Consider the following 27,914-nt stretch of genomic DNA (forward strand, 5'->3'; position numbering starts at 1 on the left):
CCACCTTGTCCACCTTCTTCGCCGCAGAAAGCCAGTTTGCCTTGAACTGCTGCTCGCCCTTAGCAGTTTTTTGGTCTTCTTTAGGTTCCGCTTGACAATAGCCCAGTATTTCTCAATTGGGCGGAGCTCTGGCGTGTTGGGAGGGTTCTTGTCCTTGGGAACCATCTGCACGTTGTTGGCGGCGTACCACTCCATGGCCTTTTTACCGTAATGGCAAGATGCCAAATCCGGCCAAAACAGTACGGAACAACCGTGTTTCTTCAGGAAAGGCAGCACAGGTTTATTCAAACACTCTTTCACGTAAATTTCTTGGTTGACAGTCCCGGAAGCTATGAAAATGCTGCTTTTCAAGCCACAGGTACAGATGGCTTGCCAAACCAGATATTTCTTTGCGAACTTTGACAGTTTCATGTGCTTGAAAACATCTGCTACCTTTCCCCTTCCTTTTGCCGTATAAAACTCCTGTCCCGGAAGCTGCTTGTAGTCGGCTTTGACGTAGGTTTCGTCGTCCATTACCACGCAGTCAAACTTCGTCAGCATCGTCGTGTACAGCCTCCGGGATCGCGCTTTGGCCGTCGTATTTTGTTTATCATCGCGATTTGGAGTCACTACCTTCTTGTAAGTCGATAGTCCGGCTCGTTTTTTGGCTCGATGCACGGTTGTAGACGATACACCCAGCTTATTTGCGGCATCTCGGAGAGAGAGGTTAGGGTTTCGCTTGAAACTACCGGCAACTCTCTTTGTCGTCTCAGCGGCTTCCGGTTTTCGATTTCCCCCCGATCCAGACTTCCTGGCTGTCGACAAACGTTCCCCAAACACTTTAATTACATTTGTAACGGTTGATTTGGCAACTTTTAGCTATTTTGCCAACTTTGCATGCGAGTAGCTCGGATTTTCGCGATGCGCGAGCAAAATTTTGATACGCTGCTCTTCTTGCTTGGACGGCATTTTGACAACTGAAGAGTGAATTCCAAAATCAAAATAGGAGCAACATTCTACACACACACACCTTCAAAATGAGGGGTGTTCAGGTTTTTTAAATGCAAAATTGAAAGAAATACGTCAAGTTGATATTGACCAAATTTTGACCGTACCACCCTTTATGACAGATACGTATTTTGACTACAATGCATCAGTGAAGTCAATTTAGACTACATACAATGAGTATTACAATGTTTATTTACATACTATGCATTATTTCTATTCTATTTTAGTAGAATGACATGTTTATCCTGAAATTTAGCAGCGATCGTTTATTGTTCTCAAATTGAACAGATTTTCCACTAAATCTTTCCACCACCTGGGAATCAGTTTCACAATTATGACAACTGCTAAAGAACCAAACCTTTTTTGTTTTTTGTTTTTTGTTTTGCTCTTCAAATGAGCTGACGCCATGGCACTTAGCTCACAGCCACCATCAGTATGAGAAAAAGCGCTTCGAAGAAAGAAAACACAATGCCTAAAAAAAATACTGTCCAACGGGGCAGGAAGACGCATTAACTGAATGTCTACCATTGGGAAAGATATCTTCTACAGTGAAAAACAGATAAATACAAAAAACTCAGACAAATATGTAAATTAAATTAAACTAGGTCAAATGTTGGCAAATGCTTGCAGGAAATGGAAAACATTCCGCTACAACATTGAAAAAAGCAATGACCTGGTGACGAAAACGACAACAAGACGAGGACAGCTACTATATGCTCGAGGAAAAAGCGTCTAATGGAGACAGGCAATCCTGAAGGGAAGCTGGAAAAAATGTGCGCCGCATAAAAATCTCGTTAATCAAATAAGGCTCCAGCCTTGTGTCAAATGTTTTGAATACTAAATGATACTTACACTGCTTGAACTGCTTTCATTTTATTGAGGTGGAATGATTAGTGGCATCAGATTTGATTGCAATTTGTTTGAGCTCGGTAATCCTCTTTCAGGAGGATTGAAAGCGGGAAGTAACCAACGTTTATTGCCTAACCTAGGGAACACTTCGAAATTAGTTTGGAAAATAAGCTTTGATGGGATAATAAGCTGTTGCAAATTATGCATAATTAATATCCATTTTTTATTCTTTCATTTCAGGTACTTCAAAACTCGGTGGTAAGATATAAAATATTGTGTATGTGTTTGTAATCTAGAAAATTACACATGAATATTCAGTTTACTTTTAAAATCATTTAGTTCGCTTAAATAGTATAGCTATAGTCATCGCCCCGCTGGGCATCAGTCAAAAGACATTTAACCAAGCAATTAGCATTCAGCTGATATCAAAAAGACACTCCAGAGAATACCGCTCCACTGGATCACATACACACACAATGAAGCTCACGGGGTTAACGGAGACATCTGCGCGTTCACTGTACTTCTCCGAGGCAACACTGAGCAGGTGCAGCACAAGCAGTCAAACTTACCTAGTAGTGTGCAACAACGCCACACTACCATCCCTGATCTCGTCGCTTGTACCACAGGTAGAGTATGACTATATCTGAAATAAAATATTAATTTCAATCCTTGGGGCGATTCCTAGCAACGGAACCAAACGAAACAAACTCACCCGTCTCGCGAACATGCACTTCTACTATCTACTCCTGTTGCCTTCAGTGACGAACTGAACAGGAATCGGTAGCATGCTTACCTGTATAATAAAAAAATAGGAACTACACTACTAGCATCTGCATTCTACATGGGAAAGCGACTTGTGCACGAGTGAATACGTTAATGATCTCCCGGAGGCCGAACTGAGTAGTACGTTTAGGCCGGGATGTACACATGTTATCGAATGTTCAGGTTTCCCCTTAGGGTGATGCATATAAGTAGTCAGCATTGGATTATTCTGCTTTGCATCTATTCGTTAGTAAAATAATCCTCCGAGACATTTAGCCAATTATTACACTTCCAAATGAAATATTCAACTACCCAAACATGGAGCTGAATAAAAATAGCAAACTATCCCACCCTAGCATTCCACTACCGAAGAGCGGACAAATTAGCTTTTCATTCCACTCGCTATATAGTGTGCCGGGTGGAGTAGTAGTGCCTTTATGCATCATGTATGAATGATGAGCAAGGGGAGATTTTCCTTTGGAAAGCATTTTTTGCATACTATCATCACTGAACCCTTGTCGTTATCATCATCTGTATGGTTTAACTGGTTTTTTTTCCTTACTATTCGGTACGGTAGCCTATGGAAGTTCGAATTTTCATACGGATGAAACGGATTTGTTCACAAGTTTATTTATAGAAGGCAAAACAAACAAAGGAATAAAGTGAGCCCTCAACTTAGTATTTAAGGGCAGTTTCTTACTTACTTATTTACTTCCTTGCTTAAGTAGGATAGTTCAGTGGTGCCCAGAAATCATGCCATATACGGACAAAATTTTAATTTCTATGTAAATGTTCTAATTTAAAATCATAAGCGATTTAATCTGTAATAGCAAACTCAGTTTTTTCAAGCCTAACGATTTAATCCAACTAAATGTGTTATACCGTGAACATGGGTTATTCAAAAATATACAGCTTTTCGTAGATTGTAAAAAACAAAAATAAATTGAACGAGTAGTGCTCAACACGTCATTTCAACAGAATCCGTTAGCTGATAAGATAACATCCTACCTCGTAAATATTTATTAGTTTCAATTATTTACGTCAATATTTTGAAATGCAAAAGTGTTGAACAGGTAAACACAATTATTCTCTGCCATGTTTATGTCATAAATCAACAAAAAGTTTAGAAATCATGTTTTAATTATGGAAATAATTATGCACGGAAAAGACCAGCAGTTATTTTGGTGTTCATAATTCTGCGCACAGAAGTATGTTCGTATAAAAAGATGCACTGCTTCGCCGAAAGCTTTATGGATACTCTGGAAAAGGTTTTTCAATACTAGTTTCAATACACAATGCAGTAAAAATGCCGAAAATACGTCCCAAGCTGCAAGTAATGTTCAATAATATGATCATTTTATCATGGATTATTTTCCATGGGGAAACACCTAAAGTTATGCAGCATCTGTATAAAACAGCTGCTGCATGTTTACATTCTGTGATTGACTGGTTCAATAACATTATTAAATAATTGTCAATTCACACTACAGAATCAGTAATTTTCCGAACCCATTTTAGGGGCCTCCACAAAAATCCCAAGATACAGATTTCCTTGTTCTTGTTTCACCGCCATGGAGCCCTGCCCCTGCCTCTGCTGTGATATCCAGCTAGGTTACAATCCTTTGCTTGTTTGCAGAAATAGCTGCCATCCCTTTCGTAGTGTGTGCCAACCGACCGCCTTTTTTTTTTTTTTTTTTAATTATAGTCACTTTAACGCTCTTGGGTCATTCGTGACTTGTCCGGGGGTGAGATTTGAACTCGTGAATGTTAACCACTACGCCGGGGTCGCCCCCAACCGACCTCCTCTTACGTCCTCAAATGTCTGTTGATATCGGTTTCTGATGACAACGAGGATGAAGCTCAGCATTCGAGATCCAGATGTGGCGCCACCAGGCAGGAATTATATACCGCAGGAAACGGTTGATGAATACCTGCAGCTTTAGAGCGTCCTCCACTGATACGCACTATGTTTCACTAGCTAGTTCAGATTTCACATTCAAGTTGAAAATTTATATATTGCACTGGTTACGAATCTTACTCAGATATTGAGCCACTTTTACTCATTCGTATGGGAAAAAATTAAAGTTTTATGTTACACACTCTCACTATATGAGCTAGTTTCGTTTTCAGTGTGGTGCGTAGACTAAATCAAGCTGAACATTGCATTAGGTCCTAAGTAACATTGATCAAGTCTCTTCGTCGACTTTCTCTTTCGTTAATAACTTGAGCACATTGTCGTGACCGGATCGAGGTTTCCAGGCTCGATCACGGCTACATGAATCTCGGTCCAACTACTGCTGTTTTGTTGCTGCTGCTGCTGCTGCTTCTGTTGTCGCTTCCAAAGTTAGTTACAAGAATCCCCTCTACGTGCTTAGGTAGCTCGTTTTTATACCTCCGTGCTGTTTCAGAATTTCCCCTCACTAAACATGACATTTTTTCGCATCTCTCTATTATCACTTCTGTACATTTCACGCTAATTTAGTTTAACTCAAATTGAGTGTTTTATTACTTGACTCACCGCTCAAGTTTTTAGTTATTTTATTATTATTACTCTACAACAACTCTATCTACCACACAGCGCCACTGCAAACCAGCTTGATTGTAGTTGCCAAATACGAAAGCGGAAGAGCAGGGACTTAATTGAGAAGAAATCGAGCCTAACGATTCCACATGCTCACGAATGATCGTGCAGTCGTTTTTGCTGTCGGGGGGCAGGTATATTGCGCCTACACCTATATTGCGTATATTGCGCCTGATACTGCAATCAGGACTCCACCACAGCGCGATTTTTGACTGTTAAGGGGAGACCGGTCAGTTCTGAAGACGGAATAGAGTGACCCGAAAAGTTACAATGAGTAAATTCGGTCTTCCAGCCACGTTACCGTCAGCACAATCAAATCATATTTGGCCTCTCCAACAGCCAGGAAAAACGAGTCGATTTTAGTCCTCAGCCCACGCCCGTTTTGGTAGTAGATCCGGAGACCATTCGAGGAGCAATCACGGGAGCTGGAAATCGAAAGGACATCAGGTACCGAAAGCTCAGAACCGCAAACATACTAGCCTGAGGTTGCTGGCCGGAAGCCCCCGATACCATCACCGACCACATGACCGGGACGATGAAGATGGAGGACGTTTGCAGCAAGCGCGACTGGGTCGGGAGCTTCGGGAGCTTCCTCAGTGCCTGATACGACATTATAAATCTATTGCACAATATTGTTAAATGTCTTTCGGGCATTTTAGTTCTTCTAAATTCACTGCCTACCTTACTAATCCCAAGCAGCACCAGGAGTAGAGACAAAGAAGACGAGCTTTTCAAGAATATCCTCTGGTAGAACTGCATAAAACTAGAAGGCTGAACGAGGGTTGAAAAGTTGTTCCCCGGGCACCAACGGGCCCAAATGCGCTGGAATACCTTCTGGATGAATCGCCAGTGGTCCAGACGGTTGTCCGGCGTGTTGATATGGCTTGTTTCCGGAACAACTTGCAGGTTCGAGGTCAGAGGGATGGGATGGAATCGGGGTCAACCGTTTCGAATTGAGGCACATTTTGATCTGTGTTATAAGCATGATCATGTCCTCTCGACAGATGCTGATGTGGCCGACCTCACTGCGACTTCTCACAATCCTCCGAAGTGTGGAGTGCGTAGTGGAATGAACGTCCTGGTCGGGATATGAGTTCGGTCGTTATCGCTTGACTTCATCATCTTGTAGATGCCATGGAGAGCGTTAGCTGGTCCTTGAAACGTGGTGCCATTGTCTGAATGGAGTTCGCAAACGAGTCCACGGCGGACGACGAACCGACGTAGAGCGGCTAAGAAAACTGGTGTGGATAGGTCCGACACCAACTCTATCTACCACACACATAACTGTTTTTTGTTTTGTTTGTAGCATTAGATGCTAGATAAAAGCTTCTTTTATCGATCTGTGTGCTGAAAATACCTAGGAATATCTTTACATGGCAGTGGTAATGCAAAGAGAAAGTCGACGAAGAGAATCTGACAATGTTACTTAGGACCTAATGCAATGTTCACCTTGAAATCTGGTTTGATCTCAAAATATTTTATTAACTTGTAAAGGCAGCCCTAGACTCCTTGGATCATGCAGCTATGTCGCTCTTGGTTCCACCCTCTGACACTAGGATAAGTGAGTAAATTATTGCACTACCCATTCAAATCACATCAAGACCAACAATTGAAATGGCCTTCACTCCATTTTGTAAACAAACCTTGTAAGGCCATCTTCTCGCGAACCAAAGTCCGCAAAGGCAAACCAACATAATGAACAGGTAGGGGAAATTCTCCTCTACCCGATTATGGTTTAAGTTTGCGAATGAAGGTTTCAGTTCGCGAGAAAATGGTTGTAAGTTTGTTTACAAAATGGAGTTAAGGCCATTTAAATTGTTGGTCTTGACATAGGCTATGACTGACTGTGGTAGGGGAAAACAGCCCAAAATGCACCCCGGGGCTAAACATCTGATGCAGTTTTTCATAGCATTTAAATTTGACAAGCCACAGTGCTAGTTTAGTACACAAACAATCATTTCGGCACAATAAATCCTAGAATTAATAGTGGGATAGCTATGAAAAAACAAATTGGGCGTTTTGCCCGGGGTGCGTTTGTCTCCTGTTCTACCCTACATGTCAAAATAGTAGCAAATTTTAAGTAGTCAGTGCTGTCGTCGAAGGTAGTCGTGATTAGTCAACGGATAACTAGAGCAGGTACGCCAGTTATGGATATACGTTCCTCGAGTAGCACATTTCAGGAGCAGAAAGTTGTAGCAACTTGTTTATGACTAAAATAAGCCTTGTAAAAGTTTGCACTTCCGGATTGCAACAAGTGTGCTTATGGTGTCCTTTTTTTTTCTCTGCTCGGGACATAACACCACTGCGACCAGTACTTTGATCTATTGTAGTATATCCCGTGTCCTTAGTTTAGTGCTTGTCATATTACTCAATCACTATTGAGAAATGATGAAGTATTCGGTTTGGATACAGTTGTCATTCTTGCCTTCATCGCAAGAAATCGATTCTAATTGAAAGAGTGAGAACACCCTCCAGTCGAAATTGGATTCCTTAACAAAAAATTAAGCAATGACACCGATAATGACCATGCATCAGAACCTTAGTCTTAGCCACTTCAAACTAGGGAACAAAGAATAGAAGATTAGAAATCACATAGATGAAGACTAAATAACTAATTTTTTTTTTCTTGTTTCAAGAACATCCTCGGCCCAGGTAATCCGAAGATTTATCACTATTAACAAGGCATAAAAAGTAACAAGGACTAAGATGTGTTCCTTTAACGGCGCCGGTGGTGTAGTGGTAAGCGTGATTACCTCTCACCCCAGCAGGCCTGGGTTCAATCCCAGTCGGCGCCGCCGGGATGTTCTGAGGCATAACATCTCTGATCACGCCTTCCTTCGGATGGGAAATAAAGCCGTTGGTCCCCGGTTCATGAGTTGATGGGTCGATAGGTAGGGTCCAGGTGTGGGAGCTGCCTTCCTGGCACGTCGGTAGCATTGGTGCTCAGCACGGAAAACAAGATCGACGGAAAAAAACAAACCAAAGGAAAAAAAAAAAAAGATGTGTTCCTTTGATTACTGAAAAATCCTGTTCCCCTTGTTTGAAGTAGTCAAGACTAGGAATCGGTGGTAGAGCTTACATCCCGTAACGTACCACGAAAAGGTGATCTACTCACGTTACGGGTCCTATTAGGGGCTGTTCATAAACTACGTAGACATATTAGGGGGAGGGGGGGGGGGTTGACAATTATCCACGGCCCATACAAATTTTAAATTTTTTGTATGGACAATTGTCTACGCAGGGGGAGGAGGGGGTCAATAATCACAAAAATCTGTCTACGTAGTTTATGAACAGCCCCTTATGGTGTGTTCCAATTATGGTCAAAGGGAATTCCATAGGCCATAATAGGAACGTAAACCATATGGATACACTTACCTCAGGTTTTTTCGAATCCAATTTGTTTTTGTTATAGTGGCACCCTTATATATCACATAGCCATAAACTTGATTAAATTTTATGACAACGACTGTGCAAAGAATTCTTTCACTGTTTGGCTTGCTACCGTGAAGTAATGTCTGATGTTATCCAACGATTAAGTTTTGCTTACGTTGATGGTGAGACCCGCTACAGTGTCACTCTTCATGAAGGCGAACAGGCTCCTGAAGAACTTGGTCGCCAAGAGCTCCCCCGCAGAGTGGTGCCAAGTATATCAAAACAAGCGTTTTTTTTTTTAAATAACTCTGAAATGGTTGATTATAGCAGTTGGGTGCTTTCAACAATGTTTCTTTAAATTCCTTCTTATGGTATAAGGAATTGATCGATTAATCCCCCTTTAAGTGAGATACAAAATCTATTGTCTGAACAAAATGAGATAGAGAAAACTTTGCTGGGTAAAGTAATAGATGGCATCAGTGCACTGTTAATAACATTGTGAAAAAGTTTGACTTTCTAGCTACTAGTTACTGAGATATTGAGCTTTTTTTGACCCAGCAAAGTTTTTCTCTATTTCAACTTGTTCGAACAATAAATTTTGTATCTCATGTTTAGGGGGATGAATCGATCAAATGCTTATACCATAAGAAGGAGGAGTTGGTTGGAAATGCTATCTAACATGAAGCTTTAGTGTGATAATTTATTAACAAGAGAATTTTTTTCCTTGGTTTGTTTTCCGTCGATCTTGCTTTCCGTGCTGAGCACCAATGCTACCGACGCCAGGGAGGCAGCTCCCATACCTGGCCCTACCTATCGACCCATCAACTCATGAACCGGGGACCAACGACTTTACTTCCCTTCCGAAGGAAGGCGTGATTAGCTGACATAGCCCCAAGGCTGCAAAATGCGTGTCGATGCATGTTGACATGGCTGGTTCTCAGCAATACAATGACCAATCGTTATGATTCAGCCACCAATCGAAAGATATGGCTATCTTATTTTATTTTGAATAGATAGAAACCGAATTGGACCTATAGTTGGCCAGCCGGAACGGAAAAAGCCGGAAAAGTCCCGAGCAAAATGCGTGTCGATTCATGTTGACATGACTGGTACTCGGCAATTTGGTTACCACATCTTAATATTGAGCCACTACATGAAATGTATGACTATCTAATTTCAAACGGAACAGAAAAGGAACCGATTGGAGTTGTGGGTGGCAAATCGGAACGATAAAACCCGTGAAAGGTGGCTCTGTGGAAATTCGAATTCACCGGGAAAATGGTCAATTCCTGAAAGAAGACCTAGAGATCCACGATTTTTTTTTAAATTGCATACAATCATGAGCATGGAGGAAATATACCATCACCATAGCTATTTTGCAACCAACTGGCCAGAAAACGGTCCTCTGGATATCCGGAATCACCGGGAAATTAGTCGATTCCAGAAAACCTAGAGATCCGCGATTTTTTCTAACTTGCGTATAATCATTAGCATAGAGGAAATACGACATCAACAAATCGATTCTCCTACCGAGTGGCCAGAATACGGTCCTCTGGATATCCGGAATCACCTTGAAAATAGGAAAAAGAAAATGTGAAGAGCCCTGAGTTAACAAGATATATCTCAGTGACATATTGATTTGGTCCCCCGGTAGTCATTAAATGCCTTTCTGGATATCCGGAGTCACTGGGAGATTGGTCAATTCTTAAAAGTAGTCCTAGACCTGTGAGATTTTTTCTAATTTGCAAACAATCATGAGCATAGAGGAAATATACCATAACCATATCGATTCTGGAACCAAGTGGCCAGAAAACGGTCCTCTGGAGATCCGGAATCACCAAGATATTAGTCAATTCCAAAGTAGACCTAGAGATCCGTGATTTTTTCTAAATTACACATAATCATTAGCATAGAGGAAATATGACATCAAGATATCAATTTTGCTACTGAGTGGCCAGAATACGGTCCTCTGAATATCGCACCCTTTCAACACACATGGACAGTTGTAGTTACTTGTTTGCAACTTATTCCAGTCACAATCAATTTGGAGCAACTTATTATGATGGAAGTGTGCTGCTTGGGTAGCTTGACTCTCTTAAGCTATCAATAGAGGATTCGGAGTTCATCTTTCAAATAAAATGATCGCGTAACATTGTAATCAGTTTCAAAATTGCAACTGATTCGATTTTACAATTACGACATGAATCAAAGTTCATTTGTAACCATCAATGAAGCTTTCTAACTATTTCGAAACTTTCTTCCAGATACATCAAATCATTGCGGCTTGGCCAATACCACGTGGAGAGCACAAATGGTAGCGAAATAAGTTTAAATTATTCTTCCGTCGATTGTTCCCGATGTACGTGCTTTGATTTTCCATTCCACGGGCGAATTAAAGGAAAACGGATACAAAGGCTCGGCTAGAATCGAATTTGCTATCCGATTTCCACGGGTAAAAATTTAAGTAGACATTCTGAAACCCTGTCAGTGGTGGAAGCGGTTGAAGACGGGGTTATTTATATTTTATATTTGTTAATTTTTTATAGCTGCCAAAATTAGGGTTAAACAGCAGCAAAAAATTATCCGCCTTCAATGTTGTGTCGTTATTTTATTGATGCTATCACTAGTATATTAAATTGCAATATATTTTGGAAAAAATAGATGTATTAAGATACACTAACGTACATCGTAAAATGTACATGGATGTCTCGAAATATCCTCATTTGGCTGACACATACGCCTTCAACCGTTTAGGTGTTAATCCATGATAAAATTTCCCAGGCCTTGGGCAGACTGGTTTTCAAACAAACCAAGGAAGTTTTTGACACGTTTTGAAGCTCATCATACCGTTTTATTGTATCTCGAACAGATCATATTGTGATTTTTAACATCTTAGCTATACATACGATACCGATGCTTACATTTATAAAATTAACCAATGTCAAAATTGGCAACTTTGAGCTGCACCCTGAGAAAAGAGGCGGATTATTTTTCGCTACCCTGTATGGCATATTTTGGAGTCCCTAGCTGTGTTAATTAAATGTAGTTTTTTTTTATAAAGTTGGTCTTCGCTGAGCACTAAGCTCGTTTGTCCTTAGCTGAACATGGTTGGATTTTTAAATAAGCAAATATTTTGAATTGATCCAAGCGGTTTAGTAAAGGATTATCCTATAGACTGGATTGAATCACATTAAAAATGTGTGTGTGTGTGTGTGTGTGTGTGTGTGTGTGTGTGTGTGCGCGCGTGTGTGTGTGTGTGTGTGTGTGTGTGTGTGTGTGTGTGTGTGTGTGTGTGTGTGTGTGTGTGTGTGTGTGTGTGTGTGTGTGTGTGTGTGTGTGTGTGTGTGTGTGTGTGTGTGTGTGTGTGTGTGTGTGTGTGTGTGTGTGTGTGTGTGTGTGTGTGTGTGTGTGTGTGTGTGTGTGTGTGTGTCTGTGCGTGTGTGTTTGTGTCTGTGTGTGTGTATCTGTGTGTGCATGTGTTCAACCTAACCCTCACTGGCCGGCAGTGGAGTTATGGAAGAATTTTCCTTGCAACAAATTGAAAGTAAGTTTAGACAGGCAATTAGAAAGAGACAGCTCTACTGCAGATTTAGCAACCCATTTCAGAATGCCTGGTAATTCACGTTCATTGCGAGGTCACTTTCACATACAATAAGCCCCGAATGTAAACACTGTCGTTATCATATGGATAGTGGTACTGCAAACACAATGCTAGCAGTATTTAGCAGTATACGAAAATAGGCATTTATGATTGATTTATAATCAACCTTTGAAAAAGCACCGGTTTGTTCACTCGCAGTAATCTAAAAATCTTTCGCGTTTTTTTATACGTCCTTTGGTTTGTTTTTTTCCGTCGATCTTTTTTTCCGTGCTGAGCACCAATGCTACCGACGTGCCAGGAAGGCAGCTCCCACCCCTGGACCCTACCTATCGACCCATCAACTCATGAACCGGGGACCAACGGCTTTACTTCCCATCCGAAGGAAGGCGTGGTCAGAGATGTGTTATGCCTCACGTCCGCACACAACATTTTGAATCACACGCGAAGTTTTTCATTTGCCTGCATCCTCCGGAAGGCATAACGTCAGAAACAAATAAAAGACCCGGTAAAACTCTTCTTTGAAGGGAGGCAAAGCTCCAAAAACAAGCGAAAATAAAAAACCGACCAACCTGACGCTACAGCAACACAGCCACTCGAAACAAATTCTTGTTCCAGAGTTTTCACGCTAATTACAATATCACACAAAAAACTTCTTAAAACGTGATAGATCTTAATTTACACTTATTCACACGCGAAAACGAATATTGTTTTGACTTGGTACAATTAAAAATATGCGGAAAACAGACGAATTCAGTGACAGCGAAAACAAAACCAACCATTCGTGCACAGAGCCTACTGAGCAGATCCACGTCAAATGACGAATCGAAAAACTTGACCTTCTCCGATGTGCATAGTGTTTGCGACAGACGTCATTTAGATAGGAAGAGACATTTTCATTGAAGCAATTTATTGAGATTTTTTAAAGACGCCATTTTAAAAAAAAATTGCAAAATCCAGGCCAAATGTTTGAAAAAATGAGAATGATTACCCATAACACATAATTATGCAAAGGAGAAGGCCGAGTCTTAAATTTTTATTTTTATTTTATCCTATTTGGCCTGGAACTGGCCTACTGAGTTTTCTGGATTGAATCACATTGAATATAACCCGAAATCAACCAAACAATTCAGTTTGCTTATTGAACAGCTAAATGGGAATGAAGTGCAATGTCGTCATAGTTTTAAAATGAATGTGACTAATATTTTTCATCAACCTTCCTTCGGAAGGGAAGTATAGCCGTTGGTCCCCGGTTCATGAGTTGATAGGTCGATAGTTAGGGTCCAGGTGTGGGAGCTGACTACCTAGCGTAGGTAGCATTGGTACTCAGTACGGAAAACAAGATCGACGGAAAACAAATCAAAGAAAAAAATATATATTTTTCATCAAAGTGACACAGATGAGTTTGAAAATGCGAATTATTTACTGCACAGCAAAAAAATAATTTTGATGTCACATCAAAGTGGATGCACTACAATCATGTCGAAAATTTCATGTAATTTTTATGACCACATAAATAAACAAATGCAGTAAAAGCAGCGTAATGTCAGTTCATGCATTGTATTAATGATAATTTTGTCCTTTTTAGCAAGTAATATTACACCATATTTTCGACATGATTGTAGTGCATCCACTTTGACGTGATATCAAAATTATTTTTTTGCTGTGTGGAAAATTATTCCTATTTTATAACAAAACTGCATTTATCCGTAGGTGGACCACTAAAAGGCCAATATTCCCAATGTGATTTCACTGGATTAAAACATGAACATGAATAAAGAAAAAAATCGCATCAAATTGCATGGACTCACATTGCATGAAAGGAAAGCGAATTAAACAAAAGCCAAATTTGATTTCCGGTGTTGCCGGATGATTCGGCTATTGAGCGTGAGAAAATTCGATCAAAGAGATTTATCCAGAGTGCGGTAATTGGAAGTCAATTATTGAAGCAGATGTGAAAAAATCGGCATTTAAATAACAATAAAATTCCATACATGATGGGCTCCCATCACACTCATTCCCTAACAACAACAAAATACCCTATCCGAACTATAACCCATATGATAGAACTATTCCACAAATGGTTTGGATGATACCCTGAGCACGTCGTTAAGCAAAATAACCATGCAAATTTTATTAGGGTTTACTTTTAGGTACATCGTTTCCCTTCCTTGAACAGAGCCGTAGACATGGAATGCATGATAATTACGGTATGATGTGATGATGACTGGCAGAAGAAAAACAGCATAATTATCCCACAACCGTGTTTCTCCATCATCACACCCAGCATGTTCCGAATCCGCGGTATATTCATCCTCGTTAGCACCGGAAAAGAAATAGGTCGAGTGCCGTTAAGTTGTCGGTTATCTCACCCCATTTGTTCCTACCGTTCGTAGCCTGTTCCCTTGAACCTGACCAAGCAACCAACCCACCGAGTGTCAGAGTCATAAAACAACAACAAAAACAGACAAGAGTGCGAGTCAACTAACAGTTTGCGGTGTTTCATGAAGCGAAATCCAGCTTTTTTGAAATATATCTTTTTCCAGGTCCTGGGGGGTGTATTTATATAGTGAAAAACTACTTCTGAGCTGCCCTCACCATTGAGGCGGCTCAAAACATGACACTCACCTTAACGAGCGATGCCAGCTTCGGCTGTTTTTTTCACTCCTCACTCCAACATGTTGCGCCCATTCATGAGAATGCTCAACTGAAAGTCAACATCTGTATAATCATTTCATTTTTTCCCTCTACTCCCGTTGGCTGATTTTCTTGGCGTTCACTCAACAGAATTTGAATTTTTGCATTGGAACTTTAAATTTAATGCATTCTTATTAAGCTACGTCACAGTATATCTGATTTTGAATAAGATTTGCCAGTTATTTAGCTTTTTCGAGAATGTACGAAAATACCTTTGTTTACTTTCCTACATTTCTGAAAGGTGTATGAAAATTACAGCCAATTCTGATGTGGTTTTGTTGAAGTTTTGCTAACTTGATGGAACCCAATTTCGTCATGTGCGAGTGACTAAATTATGTTGGAATCCTTTAGTGTCTAAGTTCTAGGCGGGTAATTAAGGGTGGGCTAGAACTCGCGGTCCGCTAGTGTTGGTGAGTTATTTGCAGATAATGCTCATGCAATGTTCACTATTTTGCCATAAAGAAAATAAAATACGGACGGATTTGGATCTGTTTTATACGACCGGAATGCTGGTCATAAATGCATGGTCATATTTATTACCTACGCAAATGATCAATCTTTGATGTGCATTTCACGAATTAACATGAGGAGCATTTCTTATTTCTCATTTACTAAACAAACTAACATTTCTTCCTTGTGTGTCACCTTTGTATTACCCGCCTAGGACTCAGTTCGCTCTTTGCTGTCGACACAAGCAGATGTGTGTTGTTTTCGGTGCGAGTCACGCGATAGTCTATTTTTCGATAGCTATTGTTTGTTGCGGTGCTTGCTTATTGTTTGAAGTTCGTTCACTGTTGCCGTTGCCCCTTTGGAAGCAAAAAACTGGAAATGTCCGTTGAAAAAAAACTGACGATTAGTTTCAACATCTATGGATGAAATTGCAAATTTCGTGAAAGCGCTAGACGCGCATCCCGCACAGATGTTCGCTACATATCGCATTGTGGAGGAAATGTGCTTAATTGCATGCTTCATTGCTTGTTGAGCAACCGTGAACAATTAACTTTGCATTATGCCGATGGGGAGTCAGTCGAGGTACGCATGTCACCTGCTGGGGCACCGTTCAATACGTGAGAGTGTACGACCTACCACCAGAAGTCCCGGAAATTTGCAGCAGCTTTGGGCCCCAATATGCATACAGGTGTCTGGAGTTTACATCTGGTTGTAAAAAGAGGAGACTCCCATCTCGCTTCATTTCCTTTATTGAAAGAAGAACATATTCTATCAAAAGAACAAAAATGTGTGTTTCCTTTGTAAGACGGAGGGACATCGTATAATTTCCTGCCCCATGCGGAAGGATCAGAAGCAGCCAGTACAACAACGAACGGAAGAATAAAACCAACAACTAAATGAGGAAGAGACCAGTACATCCGCTAGTGTAGTGACTGGAGGTTGCGGTTGAGGTCTTGCAAGAAGAGGTGGTGGTGATGGATGTGACATCTCGGGACGCCGAGAAGAATAGTGGAAAGGAAACAAGCGCTGCTGAGAAACAGCAGCCGTCTGTTTGTGTTGTTACCGAGAAGCAGTGGATAAAGGACGAAGACGCTGCTGAAGGAAAAAACAATTTTTTTTTTTTTGTTTATTGATTTATTTGATAAGGCTCAACCGAATTAACTTTACAGAGCCGAGGATTCTTGGTCACTATACAATACATCTTAAAACTATAGTCAAAAGGTACAACACAATAAACACTTTATCTTCCGCTATCCAAAAAGCCTCCTCCATCAGAACTGGAGCCGCTTCTAGTAGTTTCATTGTATGGCAAATTGTTGTACGCCAACGAGGGTCAGAGCGCGTCCATTGCAGCAATGGACGCAAAACGTGGTCAGCACTCACACACTCATCACGAAACGGTTGATTTCCAAAGTCGACGACGCATCGACCGAAAGAACTGCTGATGAAGAACAATGAGGAGGACAACACAATGGTTGCTGCCGAGAAAACAGACGATCGCGTAGCACACATCGAGAGTGGCCTGCTTTTGTCGACAGCCGAGTGAACACTGAGGAAAAAACAATTGGAGAAGCAAGGAAGACGGATGACAGCGGAAGCTAAACTAAAATCACCTCCAAGGAAGAGTAAGAAGGACTCATAAACTACACACTTATGTCGTTTTCGTTTTTGCTGCACTACACCGGTGTAGTGTAAGCAGCAATAAACGCGAGTCATTGACAGCTCATCATCATTTGTTTGTAAACAAAGGTGCAACCAATACCTACACCCTGCATTTTGTCGATGTTCGGCGGTGTAGCACCGGTGAAGCTTTACCACAAAAATGAAAATGACATTAGATTATATTACTAGAGTCAGTATTTTTTTACTGGGTTTTTGAAATACTGAAAAATTTGGTAAAAATTGAAATGACCGTTATCCATAAGAAATAAATTCCAACCAAATAAATGAGCTAAGTCTGTTCAAGTTGGGAATAAATTTTCTCATTTTTGAATTTTCCACAGATTTTTAAAACTTTTACCGAACACTTCCACAATTAAAGAACCCAGTAAAACCTTACTGACTGGATTAGTGTGTATGTCCCTCTTAAAATTTCATTGTAATTATTAAATTATTTAATGGATCTCGGCTCTGTGGAGTCCTTTAGGACATACCAGCATAACAAATAAACTATTGAAAAAAATCTACACGCCATCATCGCATTGTCAAGTGGTAGCACGATAAAGTTAAAGTTTAAAAGATGAATATTAACTAGTAAATAAACCTGCTTGCTGAGGAGCAACGAATTTATTGATTTTTTTTAAAGTATATGAAAATTAAGTTTGTTTATGTATGGCAATATTTAGTAATTAGAAACTCAGAAAAATACCGATACTTGATACTTCATCAATACTATGCTATAATCTTAATTTTCTGTCAACAGCAACGTAGGTTTTGCAAACCATGAAAAGGACGTCCTTTGAAATTGATGAAAAAATCATGCATCAGAGGGGAAGGCATTTATGTTTGTTTTTCTCAATTTTGTTTTACCCCGGAACATTTTCTTTTTCTTAGTTTGATATTTTGAGAAAAAAAAATCTTTGACCCTTAGTTCAATAACAAGCGAATTGTACAATATCTTAAGGATTAAAGTGCTAAAGATTTCTAAAAAGTATCTGAATCCTTAATTTTTTTAAGTCCACGCTTGATTATTTTAAAGTTTACAATCTCCAAAGTATTTAAACGTTTATTTTGGAGCCTTGAATACTTTTTTTTCAGAATTATGTACATTTTACCTCCTCACTGTAACTTTCTATTTACAGCGTATGAAATAATAATAATCCACGTTTGAGATCTGGCATGTCTCAGCAGCTTTGTTAGATTGTTTCAGCATATCGGTATCATTTTTTTTTTTTCTTTGATTTGTTTTCCGTCGATCTTGTTTTCCGTTCTGAGCACCAATGCTACCGATGCCAAGGAGGCAGCTCCCACACCTGGACCCTAATTATCGACCCATCAACTCATGAACCGGGGACCAACGGTTTTACTTCCCTTCTGAACGAAGGCGTGATCAGATATGTTATGCCTCAGAACATCCCGGCCGACTGGGATTGAACCCAAGCCTGCTGGGATGAGAAGCAAATGCTTACCACTACACCACCAGTGCTGCTGGTATCAAATTTTATCGGTATATACTATTTTAATTAATTTTATATTTTTACTGTTTTTGAAGGCGACAATTCAAACTTTTGATCTAAAAAAGAAAAAATGCATTTCAGGAGAAGTCGGATAAAATGTCAAGGGAATATTTAAATTAGCTTCTGTAGGAATTCAAAACATCTTCCAGAGAAAAGATAAAGAAGCTCTGGAAGAATACATTCGGTAGCAATTTAATTGAACTTCCTGGAGAGACAGATTAATCTTTCTCGGAAACATCCAAAAGGATCATCCATACATGACGAAGAACATTTTCGACAACTCCACCCCCCCCCCCCCCTGTGTTGTAGTGTATTTTGTTATATCTAATACATAGACTATCTCAATTTTTGAAATCTTCCGTCATTTATGCATGTTCCCTAAGGTAGATTGGAAGAAACTTCTGCACGGAAACAAATCCGATTCCATTTTCATGAATAAAAAATCGTGAAATGAAAAAATTGCCATCCCATGAACTCGTAACAATGATTCATGATTTCGTCATGGAAATTCATGATTTCATAATGCAGTGGAATCAAGATCGCTACAAGCGTTACACGTACTTGGCAAACAGTGTTCATAAAGCGCACTACAGAGATACCTCTTATACACCTTTTGTTTTCCATCTTATACAAGTACTGATAGTCTAGTGGTCAAAGTATGGGTTTAATGATCTCAAGATTCTTGGTTTGAGTCCAGTCTGATGCTTTATTTTATTCTTTTTACATTTTTTGGTTAAAAAGTTAAACCCATGAATTAAGCTCATGATTTCAGCTCTGGTGATTCATGATTTTGGGAAAGTTTGCTGCGTTACGCAAAAGTTGCTCATGATATCATGAATGTTATTCATGGTGTATTTTCATAACATGAAATTACGCTGTTTTCATGAAATCATGAGTCATTTTTCTCATTTCGGAGATGGGATTTTTTCTCGTGTGGAGAAATTAGGAAGCCAGAGGAAAGAAAGTTCAGGAAGAAGTTGGGGACAAAATCCGGTAGAAAGACATTTCTTGCGGATGCACAACATTTCCTGAAGTTCCTTATGTGTTCTAATAATCAAGGAAATTTTCCTCGGAACTTCTTTAAAGGTTTTGCAATTTTTCTGAAGTTAATGGAACTGTTTTAAGTTCTCTGATCATCCTCGAAGTACTTGAAACTTTCCTGATTACATTAAACCTGGCGGAAAATGTCTAATCTCCTTTGCAATTTTCTTGAGATTTCAGAACTTCTTAAGTGCTTTCACAATTGTCTTGAAATTAATGGAATTCCAACATTGTAGTTCTCTGATCTACCCGATGTTTTCAATTTTTAAATTACCGGAAACTACCATTAAAAAGCATGGAACTTCCCTTAAAGTGTTCTCACAATTTTCTAATCATCATGTTACATCTCTTACATTTTCAAAATTTTCATGAACCTCTACGAACATTGTTAAAGTTTCTCGAAATTCCTTTAAAGTTTCAGAAAATTCCTTGAAATTATTTGATCTATTCTGATGTTCTCGCAGTCTAAATCCTATTGATACAAACCGTCTTGAAAACTATTCAATTTACCTAAAGTTCTGTGGACTAGTGAATTTTTCAAAATATTTCTAATGTTTTTTAACCTTTTAGCGGGCACGTAAAAAAAGTCACGTAAGCAGGGGTGTCGAATATTTCCAGCTAAAGTTTTTAAACTATACCAGATAGAAAGATGCAGTCTTAAGCATAGTTGTTCTTTGGGACAATACCCGTGTGGCAGTGACTAGTTTGGTTCAGAATAGTTTCACTAGGTGCAAATATACTTCTTCAATTTATATCTCAGGATTGAGACCAGATTCCTGTTGTTCAATTGACAGAGACCCGTTTAGTAGTACCTAGTACAGTTGAAAACTGACTCACTAGATGGCATCCGAGTGCAGATAAACTGACTAGGCGGCGCCAGAGTACAAATAAACTTTTTCTTTTGATATTGATATCTCAGGATGGAGACCAGATAGAAGCTTCGTGTATTTTGCAAAGTTGTTCAATTGGGTGAAACTCATTCAGTAGTGATTAGTTAAGTTGGGAATCGATTCGCACGGTGGTTCTAGGTTGAAAATAAACTTCTTCTTTTGATATCTCAAGATCAAGACCAGATAGAAGTTTTATGTTTAAAGCAAAGTTGTTCAATTGGTCAAGAATCGTTCAGTAGTGGTTGGTTTGGTTGTAAGTTGACTCACTAGATAGCGTCAGAGTATAAATAAACTTGTTTCAGTGATAACTCAAGATCGAGATCAGATAGATGATTAATGTGTTCAGCAAATTTCTTCAATTGGACGAGACTCGTTTAATAGTACGTACCTAGTTTAGTTGGAAATTGTCTCACTAGGTGGCTAGAGTCTCATCATTTTGATCAACTTTGCTGAAGAAATAAAATCTGGTCTCAATCCTCAGTTATCACTAGATGAACTTGGGGATCTCAATTCAACAACATTGCTGAAGGCAGAAACTTTCTATCTTATCTCGATCCTGAGTTATCAATATAAAAAGTTTTGTATCCTCTAGTTAATTGGAATTGTTTGCCGTGTACTCAATACACGACGTAACTGGTTACGTTAATATTTTAATTTATTTGAACTTCTGGATTTTTCTGAAGTTTCAGTAGATTATAAAAGTTCCTGCAGTTTTCCTGAAGCTACTGGAACCGCAATAAAAATCTGGAAGCATCCCTGAATTTCCAAATAAGTCGAAAAAATCAAGTTGGAGAAGACGGACCGAAGCTAAAAGTTTCCAAGGGAAGTCGAAATTACTTTCCGGTAGAAATCGGAAAATAACTTACGGGGTACGATGGATGAAAATTCCAGGGGAACGTTGCAAGAAGCTTCGAAGGTATGATAAAATAAACTTCAGGAAGCAAAAAAGTAAAGGGTTGTGTCCTAGACACGACCGCAGTATGACGTAGAACCACACAAAATTGTTGTTTTTCATGCATTTTTGACTATTATACTTTATCTTAAATTTTTCAAGTATTTCAATGTTTCGGTTATGGTTGACTCAAAACAATTTACACATTTTCTTTACAAATATCCATGTGAAATTCCACATGATTTTAATTTGACCACACATAAACAGAATCCACTCAGAAGTACACATGAAATTTACACGCAAATGAATAGTATGTGTGGTCACGCATGGTTTTTAAATGTACATATTTTAAGTAGGGGAATTTACGTATTCTCGGCAACCTAAGCAGCGACCTTCTTTCTACAGCCTTTTTCTCTGAGGAACACACACATATGCAGTATTGGTTTGTTTACAATCTTTTGCTGCCAGCTGCTCTAACAATTTCAGTCGAAAGAATTGTCAAAAACTGTTTTGAAACGCTTTTACAAAGCTCCAATCTTCTCTAGTGAGAGCGAGTATTGTCGGCAACCAGTTTTTCTTCGGCAACCGTTCCATTTGAACTGCATGTAAATCTGCTGTTCTATTATCGGCAACTCGAAATCAGCTACAATTTGTAGTGTGTGTGTTTCATTTCAAGAAAACCTTGCTAGATTGCTTTTTCTCAGTGGTAAAAATATAGTCAAATTGAAGCTGAAAGCATAAAGAATCGTTTGCATGCATTCAGCGAAGTGTTTTCGTAAGAAAATCCAGTGAAAATAGTGTTTCAATTTGGGTTGCCGAAAATAGTCTTGCAAGCCGAAGCCGTCATTTCCCCTATGTGGCCGACACATAGATATTGATTTGTTAGGAGCGGTATTTGAGGGGTGGCGGGGGGGGGGGGGTTAGGAAAGGTTGTTGAGGGGTGGGGAGGGGGGTTAGGAAAGGTTGTTGATGAGTGGGGGAGGGGTTAGGAAAGGTTGTTGATGAGTGGTGGTGGGGGGTTAGGAGAGGTCGTTGAGGGAGGGGAGAGATTGTTGTGAAGGGGGGAGAGGGAAAGATTGTTGTGAAGGGGGGAGGGGGTTTCATCATTATTGTGGTCACGCCGTGATCCACCTTAAGTCGCTGATTTGGTCCTGCTTAAGCGCCACGCCGTCCGAAGCGACAATGAGCAAAAGCATTAAAAATTGTTTTACCGTCAGTTGTGTGTAATTCACCAATTGAATGTCATCAAACATGTCTTCAATGCAATTTTTTGATCAAATTTGGTAAAACTTGGTTTTACTAATGATTGTGGTATGTTTAAAATTTATTTCCCGGCAAAAAGGATCGTCATAGTCTGTCTCGCTTTCGGGTTATTTTTTGTTGGGGGGGGGGGGGTTAGGAGAGGTATTTGAGGGGGGAGGGGTTAGGAGAGGTATTTGAGGGGGTGGTAGGAAGGGTTTAATGGTGGGGAGAAGGGTAGAAGAGGTTTGATGGTGGGGGGGAGGGGTAGGAGAGGTTGTTAAAGGGGCGAGAGGTTTTTGAGGGGGGGGAGGGGGGCGAGAGATTGTTGTGAAGGGCGGAGGGTTTACATTTTTGCTTTTCCTCATTGTGGTCACGCCGTGATCCACCTTAAGTCGCTGATTTGGTCCTGCTTACTGCAGGACCAAGCGCCACGCCGTCCGAAGCCACAATGAGCAAAAGCATGACAGCAGCGCTGTTTTATATCTTTTCAGGTTCAGAAACTGATAGGATTTCCCGCAGTTTTTTATGAATGGGGCGGAGCAGAAAGTTTCTTTTGTGCAGAATATGTAAAATAGGATGGACTTTGGATGTTAATATAATTGCATATATAGAGGCACCAGATATGTTTTACCGTCAGTTATGTGTAATTCACCAATTGAATGTCATCAAACATGTCTTCAATGCAATTTTTTGTTCAAATTTGGTAAAACTTGGTTTTACTAATGATTGTGGTATGTTTAAAATTTATTTCCCGGAAAAAAGGGATCGTTAAAGTCTGTCTCGTTTTCGGGTTATTGATGAGGGGGGTTCTAGAAGTGGTATTTGAGTGGGGGGGGGGGGTAGGAGAGGTATTTGAGGGGGGGGGGGGTAGGAGTGGTATTTGAGGGGGGGGGTTTAGGAGAGGTATTTGAGGGGGGCTAGGAGGGGTTTGACGGTGGGGAGAGGGGTAGGAGAGGTTTGATGGTGGGGGGGGGGGGTAGGAGAGGTTTGATGGTGGGGGAGGTAGGAGAGGTTGTTGAGGGGGGGGGCCGAGAGATTGTTGTGAAGGGCGTGTGTGCTTTTCCTCATTGTGGTCACGCCGTGATCCACCTTAAGCCGCTGATTTGGTCCTGCTTACTGCAGGACCAAGCGCCACGCCGTCTGAAGCGTTAATGAGCAATGGCATGAGACCAGCGCTGATTTATATCTTTTCAGATTCAAGCAGAATGATGTGCAACCAAGTGGTATTCGTTTATGATGACTGGGTTTGCGAAAAAGGCTTATTTCATGAAATCAGTGATAAAATTATCATTTGTACATTTTCAAAAGTTTAATTACAAAAAATTGGAAAAATATTTATTTCAACAGGTTCGTAATGTAATATCCTATCGATTGGCGTATTTGGATTTTAATTTCATCTATAAATGACAAAGTTACAAGCGTTCAAAACCTAACACTCCTTCACCACACATATTTTTTGATTTGCACCCCAGTATAGTAGACAAAGACGTAGTTCTACGTCAAAAAAACATTTTGATGTACTAATTTGTTCCCGGAATAAAAGTATGTCCCGATTAGCTAGAATTTCCGGGATGAGGCGAGGAAAAAAAAAGACTAGTCGAAAGGGTATCAAGCATAAATATGATGAATATTTTTTTAAGCAAGGTAAAAAAATTGAGATATTCAAAAATAAAAAAAAGTGTCTCAAAGTTGTTTCCTCTGACACTTCAGCGCGAATAGGCAATAATTATTATGAATATTAAAAAAACGGTATAAATCGGACAACAAATATCTAAAAAATCCGAATCCTAGGATTTAAAAAAATGTGTATCGGAATCAAATTCAAAAATCAGTATAGATACCAGCCTAATGCAAAGTCCAACAATATATCCAAATTCATGATATCCCAGCTCTTCATCCATTTCGGGCATCAAAATCTCCGGAAGCTACAGAATGAATTTCATATTCAAGCACAAACAGTATATGAATTTTCAAACATTTAAAAACATAGGAAATTCATGGTACACTGAAATCCAAATCGTACCGCCTGTTGAAAATTATACCACTTACTTGTTCAACTTGCATGTACCTCGGGTTTTTCTTCACTAAAATTTAGTATGGGTGCTTACGTTCCTAAATCGGTTGATTTTAAAATACTATATATGGGGGAAATTTGGCCTCTGAAGAGCTAAAATGTGTATGGAAAATCATGATAAAGTTTAATATTTAAAACTCTCCTGGTAGAAACATTAAGAAATATTGATTTCTACCCTCGTGAATGTAAAATGCTTCATATCCTCTCACGGGAAACAGCAAGTTGTGTTGGGTATTTGTTAGATGCTGGTGGCTGCAAAGCATCGTCGTTCCACGTCCAGTGGAAAAGCATTTGAATATTTATGAATTTTGGTTGGATAATTAGCACCGGCAATACCCGATCGATAATCCACTTTGTCCTGAAGGAGAGTGGGGAAGAGTTCTTCTATGCCTATATTGGTTTGCGTGTAGATACAGTTCCGACTCAAATTCCGAACACATAAGCCTATCGCCGATTAGATGTCCTGTATGATTCAAAGACACGCATATTTTTTGTATGGGCTGTACCGTGCAGAGCTTGTATTGACTATACGCTGTTCGATAAAGTAGTGTAAATATGATGCACATAAAAGGAGCGCCACATATCATATAAGTTTACATTATAAACCGTGTAAAGTTCTGAGACTTCTCATGAAATGTTGCAAATATTGTATACAAAAGCCCGTCTTTGAAACAACATTGCTTACAAGTTGCTCGTTTGCGTGAAATGAAATACAAGCTTAAGTGAATGAATATTTACAACACAATTAAATTTCAGAATGTTATTATTATTATTATCTCTATTTAGGAGATTTTCAGCCGCAGGCTGGTTCATCTCCGAATTTCAGAATGTTTTGCTATGTAGAATCAATACAAAAGAAATTTATATTATATGTCCTCCTTAAATTTGGTTGGACAAAATTTCCTCTTCCATGATATGAAGCAAACTACATTCTTATGTATAAACATACAAACATTAAAAGAGCTTCGTGAATATGCAATGGATTGATTTGTAAACGATACCGTTTCGCAACGCAATAATTCAACCGAATTAAACTATCTAAATTAAATTTCTATGCATCTACTCGGCAACTCCGAAATGTATTTGACATAAACAAATTATGAAAAATATGGGCCAATAAATTGCATGATGGCCTCTTATAATCAATGTTTTAACTCCATACATAATTATAACTCATAAGAAGAAAAATAGGACAGCAAACACTGCTTGGTTTTTATTTAATTGTTTATATCTCTTATCATACTTTTAAGAAAAAATGAAGGTTGCAAATACTCATTTCAGCTAAAACAATGTTTTTTTTTTAATTATGAAATAATTAGATGCCATGATCATATTTTAAATTGGTAGGATACAAGAAGAGGTTGCAAAGAATATGTTTGACCTTTTAAACCTGTTTATTTCACTTCGTAAGAGTCACAATCTGCGAATTTTCACACACTCACTCACTAACTCGCTCACTCACTCAGCGATCAGCAAATCGCTGATTGTGACTCATAGAAAGCAAAATTTACAGGTTTTATGTTTCAAACGCATACTTTGTAACCTCTTCTTGTAAGTTACAAGCAAAACATGTCATCATACCATCTTTTGGTTTTATTATTCCGAAAAACATTGTTTTAGCTGAAATGAGTTTCTGCAACCTTGGAAAAAATGTGTTCTTTTTACGTGTTACGTTGAAGATGCTAATTTCAAATAACAGACTAAAGTGGTAATTTTTATACGATAGATGGAGGAGATGAAATTCTAGAGTTGATAGTTCCGTTAGAGTACGGCAGTGTGAAAATTGCATATAGAAAGTAGGATAGCGAGCTAGGACAACTTTTAAGGAAGGTACAATCGGTTTTTTCATCTCTCTTTACCAAACTCCCCCTTTGGAGAGGGATGGTGAGGGGTGCCCCCCCCCCCCCGCCACCACTGGCAAAAAGAGATGAAAACCGACCGCTCAAGTACCAACGATGTGTTTGAAACAGTTCTACCGATTGTTTACCGCACTTCATATCGTGGTAGGGATAAACAATAGTTGCAATTTCCAAACCTACGACTGGATGCCTTCCTTCAAATAACAACTGACTTCACGCAGAAGTAATACTAAAACAAATAGTCAAAGAACAGTATATGTATTTTAAATCTATCTGAAATCTGAAACTAAGATACATTTTATGCATCGCGTACATTAGCGAGATAGAAAACGAGAAAATGTTAAGTGGTGAAACAAATTATATAAAAAAAAATCCTTCGGTTATGTAAAATAATATGTAAGCGGCTTTCTGAGCTGAATATCCAATCTACCGTAAGGGTCATTGCATATTTGAAAAGTTTCAATGAAGGGAATAATAATAATAATTATCGGAATTTGAAGCCGTTCAGAATTTGAGCCAGAACGGTAGCTTCAATTAGTTCAAAAGAGCCGCATGTTAGGGACTTTTGTTGCTGTTGTAGACCAAACCGCTAGGTACTGCGGAACTTTGGAATTTGAAACCAACGTACGGGTGAATTAGTTGTGCTAATTAATGGACGGTTGGGTTTGTGAGGGGATCGTTTTGTTTGATAATTAAATGAATATTGCGTTAAATAATCCATCGGTTCGGAAAATGTAATCGACAGAAACATTGCCGTTTCCTAATATTAGCTTAGCATGTTTAATGAATGGCAGAATGGGTCTTTCAAATTGTTGCTTAATTCAAACATATATTTGCTCAATATTCATCATTTAAGCCAAATTCGAAATTCACAAAAAAAAACATACCATTTCATGCCTCTAGGTTCGTTTCCATCCCAGTTAGGGACCGATCTTAATTGAATTGTGTATAATTCATCTCTGCTGATCACGAATGCCTTAGAACACGCACAGAGTATTCGGTTAAATAAGCATGAAACAAGCTCAGAACGCTCAGGGGAATGTCCGCCGTTTAATCGGATTTCAATTGCCCTCTTTTTCGGGAAGCTGTATGTATCATCTTGTTATCCAGCTCATCGAAAATGTTCAACCACACATAGAATGAACAAATGCTCCTGAGAATTGCCAACCAAGGTTTGTCTTGATAGGCCAAAGGCACTTCCTCATCTTTGATGTATGAATTTAAAAGCCTTGCCTTTCAAACGGTTCAGATTCTACCGCTTCCTATGTATTTGGAAGATTGTTTGGTGGAGCATGGGTTCTTCCTTCCTGTTTGCTTCATGTTTCCTCGAAACGGATCTTAACCTCACATTTCCACAGCTTCCCTCAAGTGGGAGTAATCGAGAGAAGAAGTAGAACTAGCATCGTATTTCTTGATTTACAAAAGCCAAGCAACGCAGCACGGC

At 39.4% G+C, this 27,914-nt stretch overlaps 1 protein-coding gene across 24 annotated transcripts in view; it reads left to right on the plus strand.

The window, feature by feature from the left end:
* Positions 1 to 27,914, plus strand: part of pHCl-1 (pH-sensitive chloride channel 1) — a 442,438-nt gene that overhangs the window by 240,314 nt on the left and 174,210 nt on the right. Inside the window, exon 4 of one of the 24 annotated variants that reach the window (XM_065218428.1) lies at positions 2,077 to 2,094. The exons of the other annotated variants lie outside the window; for them this stretch is intronic. The gene's annotated coding sequence lies outside the window, so the exon portion shown is untranslated. The remainder of the gene's footprint in view (positions 1 to 2,076; positions 2,095 to 27,914) is intronic. 24 annotated transcript variants of the gene reach the window in all.

This window comes from Ochlerotatus camptorhynchus, unplaced genomic scaffold (genome assembly GCF_037179485.1).
Source record: "Ochlerotatus camptorhynchus isolate MF236.1 unplaced genomic scaffold, CSIRO-AGI_Acam_v1.1 ptg000008l, whole genome shotgun sequence".
In the NCBI taxonomy this organism is placed as follows: domain Eukaryota; kingdom Metazoa; phylum Arthropoda; class Insecta; order Diptera; family Culicidae; genus Ochlerotatus; species Ochlerotatus camptorhynchus.